We start from the raw sequence: 6,594 nt of genomic DNA, 5'->3' as shown, positions 1-6,594 counted from the left end.
AGTATTGCTGCAAGGCTAAATGAATAAGAATTCATTCATTTTGACTACAATACTAGCTTTGTTTTAAGCAGCTCTGAAGCCTTTCTACTGGCTGGTGTTGAGTCTGAGCTGATCATGCATGTTGGTCTGTAAATGTTAAACTTTATAGATCTGTTGCAGTGGGACACTTTCGTTTTCTGATTTACTGTAACAGCTAAGTATAATTTGAAATCTGATCTTTTGAGCTCTAGAAATGACCCCTTCCTCTGTGTTTTTTTCTTGTTAATACTCAATGGTATCTCAACACTTAAAAATCTCAGCCCTCTTAACATCACGGCTCAAGCAGCCTCCTCTCCCCCAGTGATGGGAGCAGAGTTCAAACTATCGAGGAGCTGACAGTTGTAAGCCCAAAACCTGTGATAAGCCCTCTGAAATCCATTGACAAAGAAATGTCAGAGGAAAGAACAAACACTGGCGCTGACCTCAGAAAGAATTTTTAGGTCACGCTGAGCGAAAAAACATGCTGGGAAAACAGACATGGATGTTTTTCTTCTATTATTATTATCATGATTGCCTCAATCCCTTATTTCTAGAAATGAATGAGTTTTTGACCAATGTCTGATTTCATTTCAACTTTAAGTCCTGCCTTCATTTCCATTGTTGTTGTGACCACAGGCATATTAAAAATCATTGAAAAAGCATATGTAAACATTAAACAACAGATAAATGAATAAATAAAATATATTTCTAGGGAGGCACAGTTAGGGGTTTAAAAAAAACCTGTTTCATATTCAGAAACTTGAGAAGTAAGGTAGAGTCGTGGACAATGACAAAGACTGATGTGTTAGTTATTACAAATGAAGTAAGTTTCCCAGAAAAAATCAAAACATTCATGATTCTGCTAATACAACAAATTGTCTGAAATACTTTTTTGTTTGTTTGTTTGTTTGTTTGTTTGTTTGTTTGTTTGTGTGTGGGGGGGTGTTTTTGAGAAAAAAAAACGGTCAAAACTGTCAAACTTCTTTCTTTTTTAAGAAAAAGTCTGTCCATTTAAAATCAGCAAAACTTTCAGATTGGTTTTCACCCAACAGAAGTTCCAACACAAAAACATTTATTCCATTTTTTTCCCAAAAGTTTCTAAAAAAAAATAAATAAATAAATAAAAAAACGTAACTCCATAAACACGAAGTTCCCCGAAGCACCCCAAAAGTCTGAAAAAATCTTTGAAGTCCTTGAACAATTTTTTTACAGTTTTTAAAATGCACAGTTTTATCAAATTAATGATCGTTCTTTGAAAGTTACTTACTAATTAAAACAAAATTGCAGAAAGTTTCCAATTATTCATATAAAAGGAATCCTTAATTGTCAAAAACTTCTTTTAAAAATTTGCTGCAAAGAATATTATCAAGAATATGTTTTGTATTGATAACAGTGAAAGTTTGTGTCTTTTCGGGGTAAAGACATCATTTCCCATGAGCACCATCACCCACTGCCCAGAAGATGTGACTCTCACCAGGATGTGTGTCTGATTTAGTATCGAGTGGATGTAGAGCGGCTCTTCTTTTTTCTTCCTTTTCTTTGTTCAGGAAAACTTTTGCAGAATGCAAAATGATGAGGTGTGGTATTTATTAACTGTTATGCAGTGATATTGTTTGTAATGTGACAGCAAGCGAACTTTAAAACTTAGATTGTGGTGTTGTATATGGCTCACAGAAAATGAGAGGACTATCTGTTTAGTGTTGCTCACATTCCAATGCTTTGAGACGTGTCTATAACGTGTAACTTTGGTGTATCCTGGTTATGTCCTCCCAGTGCTTTTCTACCAACTCCAACCTCACCAAGCAGAGCTAACGCAACCTCACTCTTCATTTTGTTGATCGACTCAAGTTTGGACAAACCACTGCAGTACAACTGCTGCAACAGGGCTGTAATGAACATTATCACAAGAAAAAAGACAAATGTTGCTCCTAGCATGATCAACTCACTTCTCACTGCTAAGCCTTTCAGCCTGTCGTGTCATCTCAGGGACTCTCAGTGTACGTAACGTTGTTAATGGTTTTGTATTCGAACAGTACTCCATTGGATTTATCTGATTATCCTTCTGTGGTGGGAAAGTAACAACTGCTCCATGTTTTATGGTATGCATTTATAACAGTTAGGTATTGAGAACATTTCTAATAATAAGAGGCAGTTGGACTTGCATTTCTTTTATTTTAAACTGATTGAAGGACTATGAAAGTGTTACTTCTTACCCAGTTTTGTAGGAGTGTATATATCACCTCTAGATTATAGACTAATGTGTGAAATATATTCACTCATCTTCATTTCTGTCACTCAGAGACATTATCCTGCAAGCAGTCAGAAGCCCCTCATTATGCAAAATCAAACAAGACAGTGGAATTGAGTTTGGTGTCCCAGAGTAACATAAGCAAATATGGCCTGACAACTCATATTGGAGAAGACTTAAAAGTCTGCCTATGCCTGGATATCAAGACAACCAAGACAACAGTTGAAGCAACTACACAGGTGTGAGACACCTTGTCTGCAAGGGAAGCAGAACAAACAACTTTCTGAGCCTCAAATCTGCCAAATCTGAAGGAATATGAGGAAGTGCTTTAGCTGGATCCTGAACAGATATGCCCATCACTTTGTGTATGTGTGTGAGGGAGTGTGTATTTTATGTATCAGATTCTCCATGCAACAAGAGTCTGTGCGTGCAGCATATCACACACCAGCTTGTATCTGCAGAGAAATCTCTTTTTGATGCCCTTTCCATAATAATTAACTCACTAACTGGTTGTGTTACGTTATATTTTTTTTGTTATCTTACACATGGAGTAACAAAGGATCAATGCTTTTAGGACAATACAAGGCTCTGATGGAAGTGGACTCGTCCTTAGTCTGTCTACCTGTCAGAGACAGATGTATTGTTCTTAGCTGATGCAACAGTGCCCCCCTGTGGAGGAAGTCGGTACAGTATCTTTTTCCTCCTTTGAACACCTCCAAAGGGAGATACTGAATCACATCACTACATGTCACCACATTGAAGATTTTTTTTTCATTGGCTTTGAAGGACACTGAAAAACACAAGTGTTCAGTTGGGATATCATGAAAAAAGAGCTCCCACATTGCTTCATAAAGGACCTTATTCACAGTGTTTGCTGTTTTGTCCCTTTACCAAGGCTGTACCTACTTTAGTGAATTTTGTAAGAACTGTGCCATAAACAGCTGCATCATCTCAAACAGAGAACTCAGAAATATCACTTTTATTTCTGTGGGATGGTTGTAACCAGTCTGTGTGCAAGATAATGCAAAAAAACACATTGATCTTTGTCAGAAAGTAAAGAGCTGCATGGTTAACAAATTTTAATGTAAGTACACGGTACAATGTATAATCTTGGTATTCTTAATTCGACTCTTTAAGTGTTTAAACACTAAGAGCCTTGTTTTAAAAAAAAGTTTCATCTGAATCACTGATTTTTCTAATCACACACTGTATAGGCACTAATTCTTCAACAACTTGTTGGAAGATTTTAAATTTAAAAGTTTTGCCTAACAAAAGGCACAGCTAAGATAAGACTCCTTATCTTGTCTTGATGTTGGGTTTCTGTTAATCAAACTTTATTAAAATTAACATTAACGGGTCTAGACATGTCAATGTTTTAGTAAAGTATCTTGAGATAACGTTTGTTGTGATTTGGCGCTTGACAAATAAGGATTGATTGATTGATTGATTGATTGATTGATTGATTGATTGATTGATTGATTGATTGATTGATTGATTGATTGATTGAGCTGACCTGACAAACAGGCGAGCAGACTGTAGCTGTTAACAAAGGTGTTACACGCCGGCCTCCCCTCTGCCTCTTTATAACATACTACATAGACCAAAGTCAGGTTGAGCCACAATTTTTATATGACACCTGCTTCAAAACTCTACAACAACTCATTCCTGACTTCACTGCATTTATGCCCATGTACTGCACAGTCTGTGGTATATCACAGTTAAGAAAAGGTCCTCTTAGCTGGGGTTGAGATTACCACTGAGAGCATTGCTTGTCGATGTCAACAAAGAATCCACTTTCTGAGGAAGTTGAAGTCTTTTAATGTCTGTAACAAAATTCTGAGTATTTTCTACAAGTCTTTTATTGAAAGTCTTTTGACATTTTCTATTATTTGTTGGTTCGATGGTCTGTCTGTCAAAGACAGAAACAGCCTGTACAGCATTGTTAAAATCTGCTCTGAAATAATAGGAGTCTAGCAGAAAGATCTCTGATCTTTATGGAAGAGACAAGTGATCAGGAAGGCAAAAGAAATTATTTCCCAATGTGACCACATCTTGCATTTGGAGTTTCCCTTAATGCCCTCAGGCCGCCGCTTTTAACGCCCCCAGTAGGAGAACAAACCGGTATTCACAGTCTTTCATTCCTTCTGCCATCAGGCTGATTAACCTTGATAGCAGTCCATTACACTGACATATTGGTACTTTTTTGTTTTTCTGTATGGGATCTTTATTGCTCTGTTGGGTATCTCCATGTTCTCTTTGACCTGCCACTAATTGTGGACGTGTAATGCAATCTGCTTGACCCTGGCTATGGGAAGGGTCTGTTGAAAGCTGCTGTGTGTGGATGTGCTCTCTGTCATGAACTGACTTTTATTTATATTCTGCTCATCGTTGTCTCTTTTTGCTGTTTGAAGATATATGTGTAGCCTAGGTGGACTGCAAAATCAGAATTACCCATTGGGATAAATAAAGTTGTCTAAACTAAACTAAACTAAACTAAACTAAACTAAACTAAACTAAACTAAACTAAACACTTAATTTTTATAAGCCCAAATCTGGGAAAAAAGAAGAAGAAACCTGAAATAAATCAAACTGTGCTAGATGTACGATTGACTGCAAATTAATGCAGAATTTGTTGAGAAGTGTTGGAAAATGAATTATTTCTGTTATGAGGTCTTGGCCATCACACAGTAGAATATGACAGTAAAAGAAGCAATGAAGAGCACCTGTTGCTGTTTGTTCACAACACTCAGCGTCTTGCCTTTGAACCCTGCTAGTTAATCCGAACATCAATGAGCCTATTTTTACAGTAGCCTGAGCTCCAATACGCTCCACTTGCAGTGTGTTCAGCGTTCAAAGTCCGTTCAAGGTCAACCTGAATAACAGACTCTATTTTTACTCTTTGGCGCTTGGAGTTACATCATTACAAAGAATTGATGCAGCATGAAACTGCTTTATCTAAAAGTAACCCCAATATTAAAAAGAGACATCTGGTATTGCATCACCTCAAAGTTCTCATGACACAACATCACATTCCCCTACAATCATCTTTTGTAGTAAATGAGACAAGTCCTAACTTTGGAGATGTTTGATTTAACACAGCCTGAGTAAATAAAAGATTACAAGACTTACGGTTTTTAAAAAAAACGCCTCTTTGAATCTTTACTTTATTCAGCTTCCTCTGCTTCCTCTGCTCTCTGCTTCTAAGGGCAAACAGGTTCATAATGAAATCTGAATAAATCACTAAACTCAAGATGTATTATTTTGATCTTTCAATTTGGAACCTAACGAGACAAGGACTGTAATCATCTTGCTTCTACTTATCATGTGAGGAGGAAGAGCTGGAGATTTAAATCTTATTTATTATGGACAAAATATCCTTTGATCATGTTTCAAGGTAAGATGAGAATTAATTCTGAGTGTACCGTCTCATCCAGAAATAATGGGCTCATGACTATTTGATTTTTGAGGACTTGCTCTCATTTATCTCTTCTTAGCAGTGATGCAGAATAAGCTTCAAGAACAGATTATTCAAAGCAGTGAGTGAGATCGTTGCTTCAGGAATAGAAAGTGGGATGTTTTTCAAGAACTGAGTGCTCGGGATAATACAGTCTGATGTGATGTTGAGTTTCAAAACTTGAGACTGATTTAATCAATCCTCTCATTATTGGAAAAGTATATGGGTGGTTTCTAATTTTTCATTCATTTTGTTTTTCAGACTAATTTAAACATATTGATTTTACCACTCATTTCCCGTTGTTATGAGAATCTTTTTTTCTATGTTGAAGTAAGGGGGCTTAAATCTTTCAGTGTTTCCTATCCACAAAATATTGCATGGCCACAAGGTAGGAGCAAAACCCCAAAAGATAATCATCATATGACAAATCATTTCTAAAATACTTGTATGCTTTTTTCTTTTTCTAATAAAATGTCATTTAACGGGGCTCCATACCTGTTTTCTTATAGTTTGAGAAAGTTTGCCCCATACCTTGTGTCCAATTACCTCCAGGGTACACCTTTAAGTGACTTTCATCATTTGGAAACTTTTGAAAAAAATAAAAAAATAAAAAAAATAAACCTTACTACTATACAAATACAGTTACTTTGATGTAAAAGTTTAAGTACCCTCCTGAACATGGAGTCTACTTCAGTAAGACTAAAAGGCACTTTCTTTAAATGTATAGTTAAAACACAAAAGCAAAAAATATCACTGACAAATATGAGATATCTTTTTAAGATATTGATGTTTTGTGGAAGGAAGGGCATGCCCTTAAACTGTAAAAAAGACAAAACATGGAGTTAGTGAGTTTTAAAGATGTGAATGAGATATG

Source organism: Halichoeres trimaculatus, unplaced genomic scaffold (assembly GCF_033239565.1).
Source record: "Halichoeres trimaculatus isolate MK-OKI-2021-1 unplaced genomic scaffold, fHalTri1.1 fHalTri1_scaffold_11, whole genome shotgun sequence".
Lineage (NCBI taxonomy): Eukaryota > Metazoa > Chordata > Actinopteri > Labriformes > Labridae > Halichoeres > Halichoeres trimaculatus.
The sequence above is the reverse complement of the archived record's forward strand: the minus strand, read 5'-3'. Positions refer to the sequence as shown.